Source organism: Camellia sinensis, chromosome 13 (genome assembly GCF_055761805.1).
Source record: "Camellia sinensis isolate YWXY chromosome 13, ASM5576180v1, whole genome shotgun sequence".
NCBI lineage: Eukaryota > Viridiplantae > Streptophyta > Magnoliopsida > Ericales > Theaceae > Camellia > Camellia sinensis.
In genome coordinates, this window is record NC_138973.1 from 60,855,098 (window position 1) to 60,877,866 (window position 22,769).

The window sequence follows — 22,769 nt, forward strand, 5'->3', positions numbered from 1 at the left end:
ATTGTTTATTTTCTATGTAAGAAAATAAAGTTAATTTGAGTCTATAATAATTCATATACTCCATTGGAATCTCTGAGTCTATTGAAATATTGATAATTCGAATAAATGAAAATATAGACAGGAAAAAGAAAAAAAAAAATGGGAGAAGTAACCAGTACAAAGTAACCATTTGGTTCACTAGCTTTGTTCTAATCATACTCTGTATGATAATTTTTCTATTCCTTCAAGCAGGCATTTGCTTCTCTAAACATAGGGTTAAAAAAAAAAACCCCTAATTACAGCATAAACTACAAAGGAAAAAAAATGTAGTCGTCAATGAAAAATCTCATCTACCAATGTGAAAGGCTCCATCAGAATTTTAAATATCAGCTAATGCTTATTGAGATTTTAACTTTCGATATTGATATTTGTTGATATATTTACTTATACTATTTATGTATGATTGCATTGTTAATATTAACACGTATTCTGATACTACTATTTAAATCATGAGCTCCAAACGCACATTCTGCTTATTCATAGAATAAGGCCTGCGCCCTAGGTCGATGGCTGCTGAAGTTGTTGTACTGCTCATGATGTTGGATTGGGTTGTTCGGCATTTCAAGTCTGTCCCCATGCCCATTTCCAAGATACTGCTGCACCACCAACACTGACATGGTGGCTGCAAAATCCGATGATGCCAATAAATCACCAATTGCACCAAGTTCCGGGCACTCGCTCCAATCTGTCAACCCTGCCGTGAGCGGCGACACCAAGCCTTGTCCTCTGCCAACTATGAAAAGGTCATATAATGTATTGTCAATCGATCTTATCGCCGCCATGGTATCTTCCCCATTATTTGCCACCTTTTCTTTGTAAATTATTGAATCATTTACAGTTCTTGCCCTAAACTCTTTTATATAGTCCTCGTCTAGTTGTTTATCTCTGTAACGCCCTCAAAAAAAACCCAATATATATATGTGTCATTGACATGCACTATTTAAAGAAAACAATTCATTAATTCATTTATCAGAGTATTACTAAATAAAAGCATTACATGTAACATCGAATAAAATGCCCTACAGGCTTACATCTTTCCAAGCCAACACTTGGATACAAAAAGATGAGTTCTAACTCAATACAAGAAAAGCCCTAGGCTTGGATGTTTACATGTACTAATAAATAAAGACAATTAACTAAAGATAGTCTTCGAAATCCAAATCCCTTCCAAGCTAAGTCCTTGGAGGTAGCTTATCACCTGAACCTGAAAATGATGTTCCCATATAGGGTGAGCCACAGCCCAGTAGAAATATACTAAACCACATATAAGCAATGAATAAAGCAATAGCATTCAACAGATGGTTAACCAAGATAATTAATTACTTCATTTTACAGTCTCATGACACTATTGTCTAAGACACGTTTTACTTTCCAATTTTATCAACATGGCTCAGAACCTGGCCAAACTTACAACAGTGAATTATATATATCATCTTCACATTCTCCCAATATCAACAAACAAGTGAGACTCAAGCTCAATTCAAAACACTTCATACTTCCAGATTGATACACATTTTAGTGCTGTATCAATAAAACACTTCTATATAAATAAGCACACATAAAAGTGATGTTAATGGAGTCCATCCCCTATCTCCTCCCAAACAAAATCCGGTTTAGAGGTCCATCCCCTATCTTCCTCTAAACCGTGGAGTACATCCCCTATCTCCTCCCACACACAAAAACAACGTATGCAAATGCAATGCTCAATCAATACACGTATTTTCTGTATCAATGCAATAGTCAAAATTAATGACTTAACCAATGTGATTAGTTTCAGTTATTCCTAATCCACATGCAATGTCTACAACAATCACGACTATCCTCCACCGATAGCCCAAAACAGTTATTTCTAAACTGAAAATAACCATGTCAACAATTCAATAGACAAATGATTCAAATTATCCAACTACGCCATTTAATCAATGATTTCCCCAATTCCATGAATTAATTATACAAATTAATTTAATAATACAACTAGGGTTTTTCCCAAAATTTACAAAGTATCCCCAACATATCAAAATACCAAAACTTAGAACAAAACCTATAAAATGGAGTAGGAAATCCCTACCTCAAAGAAAACAACCCAAATGGTGAAGACAGAGATGAGTGCCCAAATACCAATGTGCTCCAAATCGCCAAATGTTCAGATTAAATGAAAGCCCTCGACTCCCTCTATATTTTTAATAAAGCAACTAGGGTAGAAACACCCTCTAAATAGATCAAATCTAAGAAAGAAGGTGAGTAGGGAGAGAGAGAAGTCGGACCTAGGGTTTGGAATCAAAAGAAGATGAAAAAGACTGATCAAAACCCGCTGCTGTGTATATAAACTGGACAGGCTCGCTCGAGCGAAGACTTGGTCGCTCGAGCGACCAGACACAAGAAGCTACGCTCGAGCCAAGGAAGCCTTGCTCGAGCCAGCAACCCAAAAGCTCGCTCGAGCGAAAGAAAACTCGATCGAGCGAAGAACTCAAACCCTCAGGTCTGAAACCAGACACACGCTCGAGCGAAGGAACTATAGCTCGAGCGAATGATGAACTAACTCGCTCGAGCGAAGAAAATCTCGCTCGAGCCAAGAATACAAAGCTACAGGTCCATACTGGACGCCATCTCTCGCTCGAGCGACCAAACCCCAGCTCGAGCGAAGAACCAAAACGACATCTCGCTCGAGCGACCAACTCCTCGCTCGAGCGAAAAACCAAAAACCTGGACAGCAACACTTGGTTTCTAAACCCAACCAACCTGAAACAAACCTGCCCAACACATCCTATAATTCCAAATGAGAAAATAAAGGACAACAACAACAATTATACAATGACAGAATCTACGGAACCTAAGTCCGGATACAATAATCAAATGGGAAAAGACCGGGGTCGCTATAATCTCTATCACTGTCTGTCACCACTGTCAGTGTGGTAGCATTGTTGGGTTCGGCGCTAGTCTCCAGCCTCGTTGGATCAATTGCATTGTCACCGGCGATGAATCGCATGACGGTCAGACTGATTCCGGGATGCTCAGACATCCTCCAAGCATATGATAGTGCCTCTCAGTCATCTGCTCCACCGAAGAACAGGACAGCAACTTGGTGTGAAACCTGTTAGGATGTTTTAACAAAATCAAAATTATTATTTAATTTTTTTTATTTTATCTAAAGATCAGTACTGTTGAAATTAAGTTCAAAACAGTTGTACAAAATCCAATACAAAATTTATGTTAAATCATTACAGATTTAAACCCATCGATTTTCCAGTTTTGTTACAAAATAATACTCATTTATTGTGTTAGATTTATAGGGATCATGAAAAAAAAATGTCATGAAGATGATCATAAAAGATTCTCCACCTTCGGATTACACATACAATAAAACATCACACACTAATCAAAGGATGAAAAATCTTCATGATACATTTCATGATATTTTTTTCATGATCCCTAACATTACTCTTTTTCTATTTTTTCTATAATATAAACTGAGGAAAATGAAGAAAAAATTAACTTATATTTCAGTCATTACTACTGTCATTTAATTTAAATTCTAATTGTTTCGTATTTTCTGTCATTTTTATTTATAATATTTGCACTTACTATTGTGATTGTTATTTTTCTAGACTAAGAATAATAATCTCAAACTACTTTTCTTTCTAAATTATAGTAGATCTAGCAAAGAGAAGTTAGTGTTACTTGGTTTTGTCAAACAAATTGTTAATATGTTGTTCTCAACTTTTATTTTCCCTCAGTTTATATTATATTTTCTTGTCATTGTTATTATAAGATTTTATATAAATATTATTTTGCTAGATTAACAAAAACCTGGTTAGAAGCACCTAAACGGGTCGATCCAATTAGCCCTCGGACGACAAGAATCCCCACTGAGCATGGCGCGTTAGCCAACACGTTCTAGTTGATGGATCAGAATGTAGCATTGGCAACCTGCATTCCTCCATCCACCATTTGCTGTTTGTGAAAAGGAATGATGATGAAGGCAACATGCTTGTCCTCTGCCAAGTTGCAAATGTCCTCGTGCATCGTGGTGTAGGGAGAGATGGTGGTGAGAGGGTTGACGGAGACACAAGTGACGCGTTGTTTGAAGTTTTTGAAGGCATTGATAATTTGGTTGGATTGGGCTTGGGTCCGGTTGAGGGTGGGGCTACCAGAGCCTTGGGTGGAGTGGACAATGAGCATGGCAGGGGCTCGACCAGTGAGTTCGACAAGGTGGAGGACGTAGATGCAAAATGGGGAATTTTTTGTGAGGTGAGAGGCTTCGAGGAGTTTGATGATTGTTGGAACATTTCGAGGGGTGTGGATGCAAACTAGTACTCGAAGTTCAGCTTCGGGTTTAAGTATCTGGATTGATCTTCGTTTTTAGGGGGCAAACCTTTTTGATGGTTTGTAGATTGTGGTTACAATTGGAGTGATGATCGCAGTCATGGCTACAGCTACAATGATCATGATTGCAAATGCTCTGTCATCTAACACCTACACAAAATGGAAAATGAGACTCTCAATTGTGAATTTTTTGTGTAGTGCCATAAAAACAGAATCTTTTCATAAATTTTCTTTGGGGATAAGATTGTGAGATTGGATTGTCAATTTGAATTTCGTGTATGGATATAATAGTAGATTAAATTATAATTGTTGTTATTATTACAAAGATTGAATTATTATCAATAGTCTGGGTTAGGCTTCCTATCCAGCCCGCAACTATTATGCCCAAGTCTTCATATATGGATTGAGTCTTATGAACTTTGACCAGTTAACGAGTTAGACTGGGCTGGGCTTGCTTAGCAAATTGAAACCATATTCCACTCATATGCCCTACGTTTATTAGTTAAAATCAAAATGAATCGGGCTTGACTGAGACCATTAGACTTATATTATTACCATTTGTACTTTTTCCATTTTCAACATTTAATATTTCTATCAGTTTGTTTGTTTTTTTTTTTTTAAACCTGTTTCATGTATTTTCATTTATTTTTTTCTTTTCCTTGTTACATTTCTCATATAATCGAACAATGATCCTGTAACATAATAAATATTACTGTTGGAATGGAATTGAGCCATTTGACTGTGTGGATTAATAAGTTCTGGAAATGCGTTCTTGTGAGTTTTAGTGTCAGTTGGGTTTTCTTTAATTTCATGATAATAGGCCCAATTAAATATGGGTTCAAAATTAGGCAATAAGTAAATCGGTGGACAGTGTTAAGTTTGTGCACGAGAATTATTTTCAATGGACAATTTGGGTTATGGGCTAATGGGATGGTCGAGTTGAGTTTGCATGTGCTAGATTTTACGGACTTAACTTATGAGCGGGCTCAGATTACAAATTCTTGATCAAAGTCTTAAATTATCTTTTATGAGTTGGGTTGGAATGGGCTGGGCATTGAAGTGGGTCGAGCCAGGTCAGGCCAGGCCATAGGATAGCTGGGCTAGACTTGGAAATGTTGGGTTTTCTACTTGCGAGCCCACTTGATGACCCTTATGAGAGGCCAACTATAAGGACTATGAGTTTTATTTGTCACTGTATTTATGCACCTATTTCTATAGATTTTATCATGGTTATTAAAAAAAAAAAAAAAACGAATTTCTAACCTCATTTTCTTACTACAAGACAAAAAGAAAAAAAAGAAGAAAGAAGTAGTAGTAGTGAAAATTTATTCATGTAGGATCCATAACTTTGTTGTCTAGTGTTTAAAAGATGGAACTAAAAAATTGGTTTAGGTACGACATTTTTTCTTTCAAAACTGTTAGAGAGACTAAAAGAACTATCAAAATTTCTACACAATTATTATGTAAAATTTTTCGTAATTTTTTTGGGTCTTAGTTTTGCTCTTTTTGTTTTATCATACTAGCATGTGAATAATTGAAAAGGTTTCAAGAAGCAAGTAGCTGTTGCTCCCTACCAACATTAAGCACAATCATTTCAACAAGGCCTTTGGTATTCATCAGCAAACCTAGTGTAAACGCTTCATAAAATGGCATTTGGTAATACATTGCAACAACTAGAGCCCCTGCAATTTTCCCAAGAAAAGCAAGAACAATAACCAGAATCAAGTACCCCCTTGTTACAGCCCCTGTGCTCGCCAAAAAAATGGTTTTCAACCCACTCATGGCGAAAAACAAAGGAAGCAAAAGCCCCGAAACAAAGTCCTTAAGCTTTTCAACGAGCGTGACACTAAGTAGTCCATTCCGGATAACTAGACCAAACACGAAAGCTCCAAACACAGAATGTGTCCCAATAGCATCGGTTATAAACCCTGCTACCATAACCCCGGTGAGAATCAAACATACATAGAATTCGCTTATCGCTTCCCCTTCTGGGGTTCGCTTCATCATCCATGTGACCAGCGGTCTCACAAGGAATATGCAACAAACCATGAAAGCTATGCTTGATACGATCACCCAGAGTGCGGCCATTGAAGTTGTGTCATTTTCGGCTAAGGCAATAGCGATAGCTAATAGAATCCAAGCACACACGTCGTTGATAAGAGCGGATGCCATGGCGATCCTAGCTATATTGGGGCTGAGGAGTTTGAGCTCAGCTAGGATGCGAGCGAGGATAGGGAAGGCGGTGACTGAGAGAGCCACACCAAGGAAGAGGATGACGGTGGCTTTGTTTTTTGTGGAGGTGTGTGATTTTTGTTGCAAGATGAAGAAGAAGGAGATGCCGATGATGAAAGGTAGTATCATGCCTCCAATGGCTATGGCTAGGGCTTTTCTTCTAGTGCGGTGAATTACGGCTAGGTCCATTTCTACTCCGATGAGGAAGAGGAAGTAGAGGAGACCAACGTTTGCCATTGTTTCTAGGACCATTACACTTCTTAGAGGGAACACTGCTTTTGCAAATTCTTCACTCTGTCCTAATATTGAAGGACCTAGTACCACTCCACCCTTTGAGCATTGAGCAAGTCATAGGTGATTCTAATTAGTCATAAGTTGATCACTGCTGGAAAACAGACTTTTAGTGGCGTTTAAAAAATGACGCTATAAGTGCCAAAAACGCCTCAAAATCCTTTTGCAACGCTTAGCACCGAACGCCGAGGACGCGACCGTCACTATAGCTTTGTGGCGTTTTAAAAACGTCGCGATATTAGTATAGGCGGCATTTTAAAATCGCCACCAAATGTCCTCAATAATAGAACCATGACGTCACTGTGATATTTAGCAACGTTTTTAAAACGCCATCATATCTTTTTAAAAACATATGACCATTAGATTTAGGGTTTAAGTGACGTTTTGAAAAACGCTGTGATATCCTTTTTTAATTTTTTTTTTTTTGAAATTGTGCTAATTTTAAACCCATCAAGAAGTATTCAGAGATTCTAAGACAGTTTTCAAACTGCTCTGCAAAAGAAAAACAATATTATAAATGCTTTATAGTATGGTAATTTTAAAGAACTCAGTTGAACAAAAGCTAGTGTAAAAAGAAATTGTTGGAGTTCCTAATAATACATCCAAATGCACAATTCATGTAGTCAAGTAGTCTAAGAGAATACAGCAATAAAAGCTTTCCATAAATAGCAATATGCCTTTTGAAGCGATGCTCATCACGTGTAACCATTCCACGCATGTCAGCCTGAATAGAAATAGCAGAGGAGCACAATTCTTTATAAGCTTTCCTAGCAAGATGCATACAAAAATCTCTCTGAATTATCAGACAAGAAGCTTCTCTCCTAATGTTCTCGTAAACTTCCCGAGCAAGTTGTCCTGTAATCAGCACAAGGAAAAAATCATTGAGTTATATACTTTCAAGACCTCAACAATAAGCTAATTAAAGAAGTTCAGCTGAAAAGACACATCTAACACAATTAACTACCTCTACACACATATTGAATCCGACCAATAAAGAATCTTTGCATCTTATAATTTGTAATTTGCAAAGGGTACCAGACCAATAACAAGTGCTGTGATATAATCATATAACATACACAAAATAGGTTCAGAACAACAGCCGAGCAAATTTGAATGCCATTCTCATGGGTAAACTCTTCTCAGATACAGAATTTACGGCAACAGCCTCTGTGACATCAAGCAGATGTTGAATTACTTCACACTCACCCACATCGGAGTAAAATCAATATTATAGCATAATCACAAGTAGGATAGGTAGGAATATTCCCATGCAGGATCTCAATATTAACAATCATGGTATAAACTATAAAGTTCTCTCATAAAGAAAAATATATGGAAAAACCATAAAAGGCAAGATACCATAATCTCACAGACTCAACTGAAATTTAGGTACACTAAGGGTTTCCATTACCTCCCTTGCTCATTTTAAAAAACCAGCTAAAAAGTGGAAAGCATAATAAAGCTCACACAAACCTTGTTGGCTAATCCTTGGGAAGCAGCAAGACCTTCAACCATTTGGGCTTGGATGGGGCTCAGGGTGATGCCCTGGCATTGGGCTTCATATTTCCTAGCTAGATATCTAGAACTGCCTCCAATTCCACATCCAACATCAACAATATGCTTAGGTCTCTTCATTGGCTCCCCTGCAAACCAATTCATCAAAACATTAAAATATAAAAAAATAGAAACATGTAGAAGGTGACCTCCATTCACAAATATGCATATGTGAGAATAGTGAATCATGAATTATCACATTCACTTTATTTAGCATATTATATAATCTTATACATACATCTATAAACTATAAACACATAAAAATACATACAGGATTTAGAATGAAATAAATATCAACATTACTAAATTATATATGTGTATATAGTATATACATATAAAACCACCTATATCAATATAATTGATTGATCATTAACAAAACCTCAAGCTCAGAAGCAACAACAAAGCCCAGATGGAGAGCAATGACTAGCAGAAAACACTACCTTAAAGGTTTCTGTAGCATCGGCAGCAACATCGAAATTTTGCTAGTTGTATATAGTCAAAAGCAATCAAACGTGAATAAACCTATTGCCTCTGCAGATTTGCAACCAGTAGGGTGGCATCCTTACGGGCCTATTAAAAATAATCTTTTCATAATAAGTAACAGCAATTAAGAAAATTAAACAAAACACAAAAGTATGAGTGAGAAAAAAATATTCATTAACTCAACCATGAAGAAAATAGACAAATAAATTAATGAAGCTAATTCTATTCTGCAACTTGACATAGTTACCAACCAATTAGATGATATTCCATACTCAATGGAGATCAATGGTTCTTGCTTTTAAAGCGCACACATAAATTTAATTGGATTTATTAAGCAATTTTCACTCTACTAAGATGTAATGAAAGGCTGAAGTTACTAAATTTACACTAAATTACACTGACATCAACTGAAAGAGTCCATAATTACCTGTCTCGGTGAAGAGATTGCTTTTCTCCTTCAAGAAAGTAGCACGATTAGAGCCTTCCAATAATGTCTACTCTATTAGGACTTCCAAAATCATATATGGTCATAGTTGAGTTGTAGAGTTGACAAGAAATTAAAAACTTTACAATGATTAAAACCAACTGCACCATCTAAAATAGGTAAATAATTGCAAGTTCTAGCACCATAACACAGTTACTTGAATTGAACAACATACCTCACTGGGTTCACCTCATAACCTTCACAAATAAAAATTGGACTGAGAGGCTAACACTCTTCAGTAGATTTTTTAGCATTTTGTAATGCTCAATTATTTTTTCATTGGTAGGATATATGATGAATCTGCTATACTATTATAGGAAGCATGAAAACTATAAATTTGTCTTAAGTTAAGAAATTTCTCCACACAAGAAATTCAAATATATTGATATTGAAAGCTCTTAGCACCTCCTCTCCAGCTAAAGCTTGGAAATAGCATCAGGCACTGTTGTTGGAAAAAAATGATGCCCCCAACTACCTAAATCCTCTTCCAGAGGAGCTCCTACCTGAAAAAGAGTGGCGAAGAATTTCCAAACAAATGATTAGAACCAAGAACATTAATACTATAAGCGTAAATTTAACACTAGAAATTTTTGATAACCTCTTTCTCTGAGCTTCATAACTTATGCAAGCACCCAGAAATTTTTGATAACCTGTTTCTTTGAGCTTCATAACTTATACCAGGTCCCGTCTTCTTTTTCACCCAACTCACAATAGCATCCCTACAAAAGATGAGTAATAAGACAATAAGACAACAGTATTGTTCCATATTGTTCCAACTACCTACATGAAGACAAATTGATCCAAATGAAGACAAATTTTGAATTCCAAGGAACAAAAGTAAAAACCAAAAATCTTCCACTGCAGAGAAAATATATGAGCTACCACCACAAATTACCACAAGTATAGCATACCAATATGTAACAGAATTCGAAACCAACTAAATAAAATTTACAAGCTAACAATATCTAGATCAATGAGAGATGGGCAGGCGGACAAAGCTGCACAAAGTGCTGCGTTATCCATTCTTTCAATATTGTAAATGTGCAACCTCCTCAAAAGAACCCTTCAAATTCCAAGACAAAGAAACAAAGTCAATATAATATATATATATATATATATTATATGGCGAGAATTTCCCTGGGCATGGGCAAATGCACCAATAAGGAATTTTAGATAAGCCCAAAAAAGCCCCATCGCGCTTAGGACAAATTTATAGTATATATATATCATCCAACCCCTTCTATTGACCCATCAAAAATATACCAATGATAATATACAAGAAAATTTCCTTAGAACCATACCCAGGAGGATTGATGTCCCCACTCAAAGAGCCCAAACAGGACCTAGTGAGAATACATGACGTTGTTTGAATTACTGAATTCTAGGGCCTGCAGTTTAATGTTTCAATTAATTACTTTAATCAATCATCTAAGAATAAAAAAAGCAACTAAATTAGGAAATATATTGTTATTGGTCCCAGCAAAATATAACTATTGATATTGGAGAAGCACTAAAATCAAACTTGTCTTATTTAATTCTAAAATAAGACTAAAATATCAAATATTACCGTGAACATTCATTTTTATTTCTTATCTCTTATATATATATATATATATATATGTCTATATATCTATATAAACCCTATCACTTATAAATCATTATCCATAATATACTATATCATCTTTCATTTTTATTAGTATTGTCATTTTTAAAGTTGTAAAATTAATACAAAAGGTGTTTAGTATAAAATTTAGAGAGACACACCCATTTTCCCTAACAGAACGCCTAAAAACAGCCCTTGCTTCTCCAGGTTTTCCCTCATTCCTTTTGTCCATGTCTCGGGCCTGACAAAACATAGGATGATGAATGGAAGAAGCAGAAACACTTAAAACACAACAATTGGTGCAAATATGTACCAACCTTCCATTTAAATCTACATCTAACACGCTCCTTTGAGCTTTTGTCAGCTTTCCAACATATCTCCATATGTCATCACCTAAGAAAAAATTGAATCAGACAGCCTAAGCAGCTAACACTAAAGAATACAATAAACATTCTAAGAAAACTACTAAATAAATAATTTTCCGCAAGCATTGGCATTTCTTCCCAAAGTTAAAATTAATGGAAAAAAGATTAAAACAAACACAAGACCTAGAAGCAATCAATTAAAAATTAAGCAGGATGTAAAACTTCAAGCCCTTGTGTAAACCAAACACCAAATAAAGTCTACAGCTTGATAAGAGCAGAACTCACCAAAGATCTTATAACCTGTAGCTAGAGTATTTAAAGTAGCCTTCCGAATTTCACCATCTCGTTCTACTGTTAGGCTTGCAACAAGCTGCAAGGAGTTCAATTGTCCCACAATCTGTAGGCAAATTATAGAAGAGTCTGTACCTTTCAAAGAAGAAAAAAGATCAAATAGCATTCCATATTTTACTCCTGCTCCATGGTTATCAATTAAGAATCCAACAAGATCCACACACTTAATCCGGGTTTGATTGTTTCTGGAACGCAAATCCTCTCTGAAATACTTCATAAGACCATTTTGTGGCATAGAAACAATCAAGGAACCTGCCAAATTCAGAGAGATCCAACAGCAAAGCCAGAAACCATCCGTTGAATGCTCAAAAGCACATACCTCAAGATCTTGTATTTGAGTGAGAGAAAGAGAGAGCAACTACCCTCTGATCGAAGAAGACGAAGAGCTCCAAATCCACGGAGATAAATCACGGAGCTATGCTCAAAATCAAACTTCGAAATCGCAATCCGAGATGAATCACCGAACTGAAGAAAAATCGAAGAAGAATCACTGAAATTAAGAAGAATCGAGAGAGATTTGAGTGAGAGAAAGAGAGAGGAACTAACCTCTGATTGAAGAAGAAGAAGAGTTCCAAATCCACGGAGATGAATCACGAATCTATGCTCAAAATCAAACTTCGAAATCGCAATCCTGAGATGAATCACCGAACTGAAGAAGAATCGAAGAAGAATCACTGAACCGAAGAAGAATCGAGAGAGAAAGAGAGAGAGAGAGAGAGAGCAAGGAGTGAATGAGAGATTTGAGTGAGTGAGAAGGAGACAGCAGTGCTCAAAATAGGGTTTTCAAAATATAAGTTTAAAGAGATAGAAGAGGATGTGAAGAGAGACAGGGAAGAGGGTGTAAAAAGAGACAGGGTTTGGAGGCACTTTTTAAACGTCTTCTATTTTCAAAACGGTACCGTTTTACCTAACAACAAAGGCGACGTTTAAAAAACACCGTTAATTATCAAAAAAAGTGACGTTTAATAAAACGTCATTAATTAAACGCCGTTAAACCCTCATTTTCCTATAGGGGGAGAGGAGAAGCAATTTTTGTGTTTGAGACTTGATAGGAGGGTCTCAATTTATACATGTATAGGGGAGAAAGGAGAAGCCTCCAACCTTTATGGTTGGTCACTAATACACCATTAACCTCTGCAATAAAGGCAGGAGTTACAAACCCCATTAATGCACTATTTAACTCTGCAATAAAGGCAGAAGTTACAAACCCCATTAACTCTTTCAGGAAGCTAACTTTATGGGGCAATTTCTCATTCAATTCTCAATGGTTTTTTGCCATTCTATTTGTGGTGTAAAGATCTTATTGCAAAGTATGTAGATCCACTTGGACCCAACACAATAGATGGTTGGGACCCACATTAATATTTAGTTAAAGTCACCAAAAATTCATTTTTTCCAACAATCTCCCACATGAATAAAAATTGACCAAATGACTCAACAAAGGGACACCGTTCAATAAAGACTCAGAGAGAGAGCACACAGACTAACCCTGCGTAAGAAAAGGTAGCTGTTGGCCTTGAACCTTTTGTATTGACAACCTATCGGATTTACTGGCTGACCAGTGAATGTGATGTCTTGAACTGTTCCGCCGTTTGTGTAAACCGAGACAACAGACCTCACACAGGAGTTAGTCCAACCATTGTTCTTGTTCTCACTTGTGTGTCCGGTATGGCCCTGGAACACTAGCTTGGTTTAGTGAGTGGTTTTAAAGAATTCAGCCTTACCAATTCTTAGAGAAGCGGCTCCATTTCGCACTCACATAGGTGACCTATATAAGGTATCTCATTATACCCCGGTTGACTATCATATGAGAGGTCATTAAAAGCATTAGCTTAACCTTCTACCCTCATCGGGTATCACTGCACAAAGGAATGGACAAGAGGATTTACCTCTTCAGTGACTCATCCATTACACGAAATTAGGCTGTCCCTTTGAACCTAGATCTTGGGATCTCCAGTCAACTAGGTTAGGTTTTCCGTTCCGGTAACATTACTAAAGGCCTTAACCCTATTCCTCTTGACGATGTTTTTACTAACTCTCGAGTTAACCCTTTGGTTAGCGGATCCGCAATGTTGTCCTTAGACTTTACATAGTACAGAGAGACAATTTCATTAGAGAGTAGTTGTCATGTGGAATTATGTCTACGACGGATATGTTTAGACTTTCCATTATACATAAGACTCTGCGCCCATCTAATCGGCGATTGGCTATCGCAATGAATACAAATAGCAGGCACAGGTTTCGGCCAACGTGGAATATTGTCAACGAACTGGCGAAGCCATTTAGCCTCTTCAGTTGCTTTATCCAACGCAATAAACTCAGATTCCATCATTAATCTTGATATACACGTTTGCTTGGAAGATTTCCAAGACACGGTTGCCCCTCCGAGGGTAATCTCATAACCACTAGTGGATTTGGAGTCTTTTATATCAGATATCCAGTTAGTGTCACTATACCCTTCTAGTACCGCTGGGTATTTGGCATAATGCAGCCCATAATCCCGGGTGTAACATAGATAACCTAACACCCGCATAATGCCTCTCCAATGAGTGGCATTAGGATTACTCGTGTATCTACGAAGCCTGCTTTTAGAGTAGGCTATATCCGGCCTTGTACAACTCATCAGATACATCAAACTTCCAATGACCCGAGAATATTTTAGCTGAGAGACACTCTCATCATTATTCTTGGTCAAATGTAGACTCACGTCTATTGGTGTCTAAGACACACTCGTATCTGATTTACTAAATTTCTCAAGTATCTTCTCAACATAGTGAGACTGAGAAAGTACAATACCACTAGATGTTTTGATAATCTTAATACCTAGAATGACATCTGCAAGGCTCATATCTTTCATGTCAAACTTTGAGTTTAATAATCTCTTGGTAGTTTGAACCATTTCATCATTACTACCCACAATAAGTATGTCGTCTACATATAAACACAAAATGACATAACCTCTGTCAGTGTCTTTAACATATATGCACTTGTCACACTCATTGATTCTAAATCTATTTGACAACATAACATTGTCAAACTTCTCATGCCATTGCTTAGGCGGTTGTTTCAAACCATATAATGACTTGACAAGCTTACAGACTTTCTTATTTTTCCCTGGAGCTGAAAACCCCTCGGGTTGTTCCATGTAGATTTCTTCATCTAAATCTCCATTTAAGAAAGCTGTCTTTATATCCATTTGATATATCTCTGGACCACGTAAAGCGACTATCGCAATCACCATGCGAATAGATGTAATTCTTGTCACAAGTGAATACATATCAAAATAATCCAAGCCTTCTCGCTGCCTATATCCTTTGATAACTAGTCTAACTTTATATTTATCAATTGACCCATCAGCCTTCATCTTTCTTCTAAAGATCCACTTACTCCCCAAGGCCTTACTGCCTGGGGTTAGATCAACCAACTCCCAAGTATGGTTCTGTAAGATGGAGTCAATTTCACTTTTAATAGCTTCTTTTCATAAGGGATTTTTTGGTGATGTCACCACTTCATGAAAAGTTCGAGGTTCTCTCTCTAACATATAAGTCAAGAAGTCCGGGCCAAAGGACTTGGTAGTCCTAGCCCTCTTACTCCTTCTTAGCTCATCGACTTTCTCATCTTGATCATCTACTTGATCATCATCTTGATCATTATCTTCAAGTTCCTTCTCAGAACTTTGATCCTCTCCTCGGGTTTGGCAAGGAAATGTGTTTTCAAAGAAAGACGCATTCCTTGACTCCATTATGGTATTCTTGTGGATATCTGAAATATCAGACTTGTGCACAAGGAGTCTATATGCACTACTATTCTGTGCATAAGTAATGAATATACAATCCACGATTTTTGGACCTATCCCAACCCGTTTGGGTGTAGGTATCGCCACTTTTACAAGACACCCCATATTCGTAGGAAATTATAAGAAGGCTTCCAGCCTTTCCAGAACTCATATGGAGTCTTGTCTACTTTTTTCCAAGGGATTCTATTTAGAATGTAATTCGCGAAGAGAATTTCTTCCCCCCACAAGTTCTGTGGCAATCCAGAACTTAGCAACATTGCATTCATCATCTTCTTTAGTGTCCTATTTTTTCGTTTAGCAATCCTATTTGACTGAGGAGAATAAGGCGCCGTGGTTTGGTAGATAATCCCAAATTGAGTACAAATCTCGATAAACGATAACTCATACTCATCACCACGATCACTTCTTAAAGCCTTAATCTTGCGGCCTAATTGATTCTCAACTTCATTCTTATAAAGAACAAATTTGTCAATAGCCTCATCTTTGCTTTTGAGCAAATAGACATAACAATATTTAGTGCAATCATTAACAAAAGTGATGAAATATTTATTGCCACCACGTGATTGTATAAACTTTAAGTCACACACATCACTATGCACTAAGTCTAACGGCTTTGAACTTCTTTCAATAGAATGAAAGGAAGATCTTGTCAACTTCGCTTCAATACAAGTCTCACACTTGTGTTTTGGATTAATCTTTAAAGATGGTCTATGATCTAACTTAATTAGTCTACATAAAGATTCAAAGTTCACATGTCCTAGTCTACCATGCCACAAATTGGAAGACTCAAGCATGTAAGCAGAAGAAGATGCATCTTTATTTATCTTTCGAATAACAGTCATTACATTGAGTTTAAACATACCCCCCAACATATTACCCTTACCTACAAACACTCTGCTCTTGGTCAAAACGACCTTGTCGGACTCAAAAACCAAGTGAAAACCATGTTTGCTGAGAAGAGACCCTGAGACAAGATTCTTACGAGTGTCCGGAACATACAGGACTTCGTTCAAGGTCAGCTCCTTTCTTGAAGTCAACTTCAGGACCACCTTTCCTTTCCCCTCAACAATCGAGGTAGCAGAGTTTCCCATAAACAACTTCTCACCGTTTGTAACCGGCTCGAAAGTTGTAAACAGCTTCTTCTCGGAGTAGATGTGCCGTGCAGCCCCAGTATCAATCCATCATTCTCTTGAATTTGAACCCACTAGATTCACCTTAGAGACAACGGTAGAAAAATGCATATCGTCCTCCTCGTTGGAGTGCTCTTGTATATCTGCCATATGAGCACAAGATTTGGTCTTGTATGGCTTCTTTTGCTTGCAGCAGTCACTAGCCTGATGCCCCTCGCTACCACAGTTTTAGCACTTCCTTAAGGACCGATAACCAGGTTCTTACAACTTGTATGCCGGCTTCTTTGCAACACCACCCCTTGGCCCCAGCTTTGAGCCCGTGTTCACATGAGGCTTCTTCCTCACCCCAGAAGATTTACCATGCTCGATGATATTAGCCTTCACAGAGGAGGTACTCCCTCATTTCTTTCTATTATCCTCCTTAATTCGGAGTCAGACAATTAGTTATTCAACAGACATTTCCTTCTGCTTATGCTTCAAGCAGTTCTTGAAGTCCTTCCAACCATTGGGAAGTTTCTCAATGATCACAGCAACTTGGAATGACTCGTTCAACGGCATCCCCTCAGCATGAATCTCATGCAAGATCACTTGGAACTCTTGGACTTGGCTTATCACAGTTTTTGAATCGATCATTTTAAAGTCCAAGAACTGGCCAACTACAAATTTCTTTGCCCTGGCATCCTCAGTCCTGTATTTCTTGTCCAAAGATTCCCATAACTGCTTTGCTGAGCTCTTGGCACAAAATACACTGTATGGTGAGTCTGCCAAGCTGTTGAACACATAGTTCCGACAGAGATAGTCTGTCTGCTTCCATGTGTCAAACGCCATGACTTTCTGCCTTTATGGCTCATTCTCTGCCAGAACTGGAGGATCCTCGCTCAAAACCTTTGCAAGGTTCAACGTGATCAAGTAGAACAACATCTTTCGCTGCCATCTCTTGAAGTTTACCCTAGCAAATTTCTCTGGGTGCTCATGATGACTGAGCGGTCCTCCTGGAACAGCCGAAGTAACACCAAGGTTGACCACAGAGGTCACAGCAGTAGGGGTTGGCAACCCAGTTGCCCGGAGTTCAGATCCCCACCAACGTTAGTAGTAGCAATAACATTAGTGATAATGGCCATTTCTGAAAATTACACCAGAATACCACGTTCTGTGTTTTTCAGAATTGAAACTTACTACTAGAAAATCCCATAGTTGAAAAGTTAATTCAAAACTAGTCTCACCACTAAACCTAGAATCGAACATGGTCAAGAATGTTCCCAGGAAGACTGGAAGGGTCACAATGGTCGCACTTAAAATCCAGTTAACCTTTTGACAAAACTTTCAAGAGCATGTTAACTCCTAGTCCGTGAGTATAGCGACCCCGGTCTTTTCCCATTTGATTATTGTATCCGGACTTAGGTTCCGTAGATTCTGTCATTGTATAATTGTTGTTGTTGTCCTTTATTTTCTCATTTGGAATTATAGGATGTGTTGGGCAGGTTTGTTTCAGGTTGGTTGGGTTTAGAAACCAAGTGTTGCTGTCCAGGTTTTTGGTTTTTCGCTCGAGCGAGGAGTTGGTCGCTCGAGCGAGATGTCGTTTTGGTTCTTCGCTCGAGCTGGGGTTTGGTCGCTCGAGCGAGAGATGGCGTCCAGTATGGACCTGTAGCTTTGCATTCTTGGCTCGAGCGAGCTTTTCTTCGCTCGAGCGAGTTAGTTCATCCTTCGCTCGAGCTATAGTTCCTTCGCTCGAGCGTGTGTCTGGTTTCAGACCTGAGGGTTTGAGTTCTTCGCTCGATCGAGTTTTCTTTCGCTCGAGCGAGCTTTTGGGTTGCTGGCTCGAGCAAGGCTTCCTTGGCTCGAGCGTAGCTTCTTGTGTCTGGTCGCTCGAGCGACCAAGTCTTCGCTCGAGCGAGCCTGTCCAGTTTATATACACAGCAGCGGGTTTTGATCAGTCTTTTTCATCTTCTTTTGATTCCAAACCCTAGGTCCAACTTCTCTCTCTCCCTACTCACCTTCTTTCTTAGATTTGATCTATTTAGAGGGTGTTTCTACCCTAGTTGCTTTATTAAAAATATAGAGGGAGTCGAGGGCTTTCATTTAATCTGAATATTTGGCGATTTGGAGCACATTGGTATTTGGGCACTCATCTCTGTCTTCACCATTTGGGTTGTTTTCTTTGAGGTAGGGATTTCCTACTCCATTTTATAGGTTTTGTTCTAAGTTTTGGTATTTTGATATGTTGGGGATACTTTGTAAATTTTGGGAAAAACCCTAGTTGTATTATTAAATTAATTTGTATAATTAATTCATGGAATTGGGAAAAGATGTTTAAATTCATGAAATTGGGGAATTCATTGATTAAATGGCGTAATTGGATAATTTGAATCATTTGTCTATTGAATTGTTGACATAGTTATTTTCAGTATAGAAATAACTGTTTTGGGCTATCGGTGGAGGATAGTCGTGATTGTTGTAGACATTGCATGTGGATTAGGAATAACTGAAACTAATCACATTGGTTAAGTCATTAATTTTGACTATTGCATTGATACAGAAAATACGTGTATTGATTGAGCATTGCATTTGCATACATTGTTTTGTGTGGGAGGAGATAGGGGATGTACTCCACGGTTTAGGGGAAGATAGGGGATAGACCTCTAAACCGGATTTTGTTTGGGAGGAGATAGGGGATGGACTCCATTAGCATCACTTATATGTGTGCTTATTTATATTGAAGTGTTTTATTGATACAGCACTAAAATGTGTATCAATCTGGAAGTATGAAATGTTTTGATTTGAGCTTGAGTCTCATTTGTTTGTTGATATTGGAAGGATGGGAATTTGATATATGTAATTCACTGTTGTAAGTTTGGCCAGGTTCTGAGCTATGTTGATAAAATTGGAAAGTAAAACGTGTCTTAGACAATAGTGTCATGAGACTGTAAAATGAAGTAATTAATTATCTTGGTTAACCATCTGTTGAATGCTATTGCTTTATTCATTGCTTATATGTGGTTTAGTATATTTCTACTGGGCTGTGGCTCACCCTATATGGGAACATCATTTTCAGGTTCAGGTGATAAGCTACCTCCAAGGACTTAGCTTGGAAGGGACTTGGATTTTGAAAACTATCTTTAGTTAATTGTCTTTATTTATTAGTACATGTAAACATCCAAGCCTAGGGCTTTTCTTGTATTGAGTTAGAACTCATCTTTTTGTATCCAAGTGTTGGCTTGGAAAGATGTAAGCCTGTAGGGCATTTTATTCGATGTTACATGTAAAGCTTTTATTTAGTAATACTCTGATGAATGAATGAATAAATTGTTTTCTTTAAATAATGCATGTCAGTGATATATATAATGGGTTGATTTTGAGGGCGTTAAAACTTGGTATCAGAGCGTACCGGGTTTGAATACTTTGGGTACGTGGGAAGTGATTAGTATCACATTGGGTTCGTCTCGTTTGATAGAGACTTAGTGTAATGTTATATGCTTATGTGATAACATGTTTATGTGATTATGTGGGTATGGAATGTAGTTTCTAGGATGTTGATTGGACCCTTGAGTTTCTAGTAGTCTTGTTGGAAAGGCACTTGATCACTGCTGCTTCCAATCGGAACTATAGTAACGCATTGGGACTATCATTATCCGGGAATGAAATTCGTAGGTGCTTATGTGATTATGTGCTTACGTGGAATGAATTATTGTTGTCCATTGCATTAGGACGCGAGTGTTTAGCTTCGGCACATTTATTAATGTGCTAATGTCTTTGTTTCCTTTATTAGGATGTCAGGACAAGGACGAGGACGCGGTAGGCGTGGTAGGCCGGGTAGGCAGGAGGTGCCTGTGCCAGAGGAGATTCCGGCAGTTCAAGAGGGAATTGGCCAGGCCAATGTGGCCGAGCCAGTAGGCCAGCAGGCTATGGGCGCTCTAGCCCGAGAGATAGCAGGGGCATTCAGGGAGTCAGTAGGCATTCTCAGAGCTGAGAATCAAGCTCAGGCTGTTATTGCGGATGCAGGACCTTCCTTTCTGAAGAGGGAGTTCTTCCGGTCTAATCCGGATGAATTTGTGGGTGATCCTAAAGAGCCGCTTAAGGCAGATGAATGGCTCGAACAGACAACGAAGACGTTTGAGATGCTTGGTATCGAAGACGAGGGGTTGAAAGTGACCTTGGCATCTTTCCAGTTGAAGGGGGATGCGGGTCAGTGGTGGAAGTTTACTAAGGGGCGTATAGGAGGTACGTGGGAGGCTTTTGTGAATGCTTTCCAGGAGAAGTTTTTATCTCCGGCAGTCAGGGAGAAGCTGCGAGACCAGTTTTGTCAGCTTAAGCAGGCGAGTTCTTCAGTGGCCGAGTTTGAGGCTGCATTTACTAGTTTGTCCAGGTTTGCACCTGAGTTGGTGGCGTCTGAGGAACGCCGTTGTATTGAGTTTGAGAAGAAGTTGAGGCGTGGCCTCAAGCTGAGAGTTGGGGGAACTATGATTCGGGATTATGGGCGTATGGTTGATGCTGCAGCCCACATGGAAATCATGATGCAGGAGGAGGAGGAAGGACAGAAGGTCTCCAAGAGGAGTCAGGATGGTCAGAGTGATGGTAGGAGACAGAAGGGTTTTAATCCTCAGCAGTCTCAGGGCAGCTTTTCTAGATCGACTTTTCCTGTGCCGAGTGCTAGTTCGGGGAAAGGCAGTCAGGGAGACATTACCTGTTTCAAGTGTGGCCAGCTGGGCCACAAGTCTCCAGTTTGTCCTCAGAGGGGAGGAGTGCAGAGAGCAGCATCATCTTCGGCTCGATCTCAGAGCCAGAGTCAGGGTAGAGGTCAGCCACTCTCGTGTTATCAGTGTGGTCAGCCAGGGCACATGAAGAGGTATTGCCCACAGTTGGGTGGCACACCTGGTGCATCTGGTTTGAGGCAGATTCAGGGTCAGCAGCCAACTCAGTCGGGTCAGGCCTCGAGGGCTAATCAGGGGGCTTCATCGTCCCAGTCGGTACAGCAATCTTATGCTCCTAGGGTTGAGCAGGTTGATCAGAGGTCGTCTGGGCGCGTGTATGCTGTTACCGCGCAGGATCTTGTGCCAGCACCATCAGTTGTGAGAGGTACCTTCTTGTTTTACAACTCGGTTGCTAATGTTTTGATTGATACGGGTGCATCCCATTCCTTTGTGTCTGCTGCATTTGCATCTGTTTTGGAGTTGGAGTTAGCACAGTTAGCATCTCCTATATGTGTAGTATCACCTCTTGGGGGTGAATTGATTTTGAAACAAGGTGTTAGGGGTTGTGATATAGAGATTGATTATCATAGAATCCCATTTTCCTTTGTAGTTATGCCTATGAGGGGTTTCGATGTTATTTTGGGTATGGACTGGTTATCGTCATACCGGGCAGTTATTGATTGCTACCGCCAGAGGGTCACTTGTTGTACCGTGAGCGGAGAGTATTTCCATTTTCTGGGGGACCGGGTGGGTAATGTGTTGCCACCGGGGTATGTTCCGCGAGGACGGAGTGAGCTTAGTGGTCTACTTGCTAACCTTTCGATTAGTGAGGATGATGAGTCTCAGATTGTGTTGCCAAGGGTGGTTTGTGAGTACTCGGACGTCTTTCCCGAGGATCTTGTTGGTTTGCCACCGCATCGAGAGATTGAGTTCTCTATTGACCTAGTGCCCGGCACGGCGCCGATTTCTATGGCACCTTATCGTTTTGCCCTAGCCGAGTTAGTTGAGTTGAAGATTCAGCTCCAGGAGCTGCTAGATAAGGGCTTTATTCGTCCTAGTGTTTCGCCGTGGGGAGCACTGGCCCTCTTTGTTAAAAAGAAAGGTGGTGCTTTGAGACTTTGTATAGATTACCGGAAATTGAATCGGGCTACGGTTAAGAATAAGTACCCTATGCCTCGTATCGATGATCTGTTCGATCAGTTGAAGGGTTCCCGTTGTTTCTCGAAGATAGATTTGAGATCGGGTTATCATCAGTTAAGAGTCAAGGAAGAGGATATTCCAAAGACGGCATTCCGTACTCGGTATGGCCACTATGAGTTTTTGGTGATGCCATTTGGGCTCACCAATGCACCGGCAGTTTTTATGGATTTGATGAACTGGATCTTCCGGAAGTTCTTGGATCGGTTTGTAGTCGTTTTTGTGGATGATAT

General features: G+C 38.9%; 1 long non-coding RNA gene and 1 pseudogene across 1 annotated transcript in view; one reads left to right on the top strand and one right to left on the bottom strand.

The window, feature by feature from the left end:
- Positions 1–22,769, top strand: part of LOC145806173 (uncharacterized) — a 41,595-nt gene that overhangs the window by 6,342 nt on the left and 12,484 nt on the right. The window lies entirely within an intron of this gene.
- On the bottom strand, positions 513–15,467 carry LOC114309159 (cation/H(+) antiporter 15-like; annotated as a pseudogene).